The sequence below is a fragment of the Coenobita brevimanus genome, chromosome 7 (assembly GCF_032717465.1).
Source record: "Coenobita brevimanus isolate Jiangsu-jjx chromosome 7, ASM3271746v2, whole genome shotgun sequence".
NCBI classification, from domain to species: domain Eukaryota; kingdom Metazoa; phylum Arthropoda; class Malacostraca; order Decapoda; family Coenobitidae; genus Coenobita; species Coenobita brevimanus.
The window spans coordinates 18,487,969-18,491,540 of record NC_136960.1 but is presented as its reverse complement, the minus strand read 5'-3'; positions in this window follow the sequence as shown (position 1 = coordinate 18,491,540).

Below are 3,572 nucleotides of genomic sequence, written 5' to 3'. Positions count from 1 at the left end.
TCAGGGAGATATGTCGTGGTTCAGTATAATCCATTACTTAATATATTGCACTAAAGCAGTCTCGTTTGGTAATTCATTCTTATTTATATCGTTTATGCGAAGGTCAGTGGTGGTGATGAGAGTCATAATATGTGTGGCTCTATATCCATCCTGGTTAGTCAAGTAATAAAAATGGAATACAGACTTATGATGATAATGATGATGATGATAATGATGGTATGGCATAATAACTTATTCTCTCTCTCTCTCTCTCTCTCTCTCTCTCTCTCTCTCTCTCTCTCTCTCTCTCTCTCGTAAATCTAGGGACACACAAAAACACAGTGCCCCAGGAAATACAACTGCTACTTCATTTATGGCATGTTGCTTAGTTTTTTATTATGTAATCTTAGGAAAAGCCAGTAATCTGTTCCTTTGAGGGGAATGGTGTGCTGTGCGTTGGGATGTAAGCTGCAGTGCTTGTGTGTGTGTGTGTGTGTGTGTGTGTGTGTGTGTGTGTGTGTGTGTGTGTGTGTGTGTGTGTGTGTGTGAGACAGAGACAGACAGACAGACAGACAGGCAGAGGATTGCTGTGGTGAGGTGATGGTAGGCTTGGGTACATGTTTTAAGAGCAATATGTTTTAGGAAGGCAGACAAATGTAAAGACAGGAAGTAACACAAGCGTACAGAAGTAAGCACACATAAGTGAAACAGACAGAGGAGGGCAGATCAAGACAGGCAGATATGAAGATAGATTCAGTATTCGTATGCTGACTGGCGGCCTTACTCGAGCTGTGAAGTCTGATATGGCCTCTATGTGCTGTTGCCATGTGTTGTTGGCCATATCGGGTACTAGTCTAAAGGCGACTCGTTAGTGCCGCTTTTAGTGACAATGTGAGTTGCGTGACGGGGCCATTCTACTTCAAAGTCTGACATAATCTCCGGCAAGGGTGGTGAGGGGGTTGCCATGCGCGTTATGTGACAGTAGCCCTTGATGGTATCATGACAGGCTTACGAGCACACCATTGCCACGGTTACCACCACAGCTACACTAATTTGTTTCTGATAGTTCCACCATCATCACACAGAGTTCACTGCCTAACCAATATCACCATCACTGTTGCCGCATCAGGGTCATTACTGTGTTACTGTCACCACCACGATCAGCTCTGACATCAGCTCCATACCGCAAGCCCAGTATAGGCTAATATTATTAAGCTTACGACACACCTTTGGTAGTGACAGGGATAAGGGAAAGGAACAGGACAATAAAGATGGTGCTGAAGGAGAGATGGGTAGGTGGGAAAAGAATAAGAGTGGCAGCAGTTGGTTGAGACAGACTTGGTTATGCTTGTTTGCTGTCTGTTATGTTTGAGTCAGTCCCAGCAGGTTCAGCGCGGATCCCTGCTGTTCTTGGGTCTTCCTGCTGGCTGAGGCGGGGGAAATGGAGGGTGCTGGAGGAAGGCGGGGAAGAAGGATATGGAGGGGGAGAGAAAGAATAGGAAGACTATGGCAAGAGGCGTTTGAGTAGAAAGGATTTGATAGAAGAATGTGAAATGATTGAGGAGCATCCATGAGAGAGGATAATATATATACCCAAATACTGAAAATTGAAGTTTATGTTCTGGAGAAACGGTTCAATATGTGACTATAATTTATCTGTTTAACCCCTACACCGCGGGCTTGTTTACCAATTACTTGCGTGTGCCGCGGGGTTATTTGGGCTCCGACAGACTCTCAAAAAATATTTGCCAAAAATCAGTTATTAGTCCTAGAATAATAAAATTAAATATGCTTATGGCACATACCTTCAGCTTTCTCCTGGAATGATTGTTGAGCCTTCGTCGGTTACCGTAGGACTTGTGGAGACCTCTGAAGTAGGGTAACGAAGTCTCCACTTTACACTTCCCAACAACCCGTAATATGATTACCACAGCCAGATACAAACAGTATTCTACAATTTTCAAGTAGTTTGGGATCCATACTAAAAAAAAAAAACACTGTGAAAGCAATGGAAATTACGAGCGCGTCTGATCGTCGCACTGGCACTAGTTCGCTCATGGTAGTCTGTCATTTATTATTCATAAAACCCCTCACACTTTATATTTCTATTACTATATAACACTTATATATATCTACAGTCTTTATCCATAAGTTTCCTTCAGTAGTATTAGTTTATTGTCACTGTAGGGATTCAATTTCTTTCAGTAAAATACGTAGCATTCACTTTCTCGTCCTGTATACTGGCATTGAGAGTGAATGTCACTTTCATCTTCACTCTCATAACTCATAGCATTCAGACATGCTAGAGTGAAACTTTCACTTTCATTACTCCTAGGGTATATACTCGTATTCTTATAATACTACTCATTTACATTTCTATTTACGTTCTCTATTTTATTTACGTTATTTACATTTCTATTTTATTTACAGTGTTATGCACTGTCACTTGAAATAACTTATAAAACTATTTTCCATTGTTCACGTATATTTACATTCATTACTTTCACTTGCTGTTTACACATTATTTACTGTTCCACTTGCACTGTTTTACTCAATAGAAAGATCGTAGTCACTCTTTTATCAATTGTCAGCCCTTTACCTCTTTCCACACGAGGTTTAGTAGGGGGTAAAGGTCACAGAGCCATTTGCATGGAGGTGAAAAAAGGCCTTGAAGTCAGCAAGATGAAACATACGTCCTCTCACTTCGGAAGATGAGACTACACTGATAACGCAGTTGCCAGGCCAGCTAGCCTAGAGGCCTGCTTTAGGGGTTATTCAGAGTTACCAATATTACTTCTTGAAACAGCTAAGTCTAGCACTGATATGATTGGCAGGAAATCTAGACAATACATTATAAATTTGGTAGTTCCAGGTGAATGTAAATATCATTTAGGGTTCTCCCTTCCCTCCTTACAGGTATATTTATTACGAAAATAGATTAGAGGCCTACTTAGGAGATATATAATCAGAGCTACCAATGTTAAATCTTGAAACAGCTTGGTGTAGCACTGATATGATTGGCAGGAAATCTAGACAATACATTATAAATTAGGTAGTTCCAGGTGAATGTAAATATCACTTAGGCTTCTCCCTTCTCTCCTTACATGTATATTTATTACGAAAATAGATTATACGGCATATTTCAAGGGGAAAAAAACAGCGAAAATTAGCGAACGAGTGCACGTGAGGTGTTGTCAGGTGATAATTAGCCAATTCCAGGTGTATGGCACTCTCACTTACCTGATTTCTTTCTTGTATATATTATTTGGTATAAGAATACGACATAGGGCTTATTTCAATGGATGAAATCAGTGAAAAATTCCAGGGAAGATTTACTTAGCGTAGCATGGCCGGGCAGGCGAGAGGATAGGGTAATGGAGGGGGAGTAGGGAGGGGAGTCAAGAACGGGGAGAAATGGCTAAATTGTCAACAATGGATGGGAGTACAGATGAGATTAGGAGTGCTGACTAGTGTTGGACATTGTCAGTACTGACAGATGATACAAGCCCCCACTTGAAAGCCCGGGTGAATTCAAAATAACACAGAATCACAAAAGCGACGCCCCGCGGTATGATCCCTTGCTCCCAAGCGTC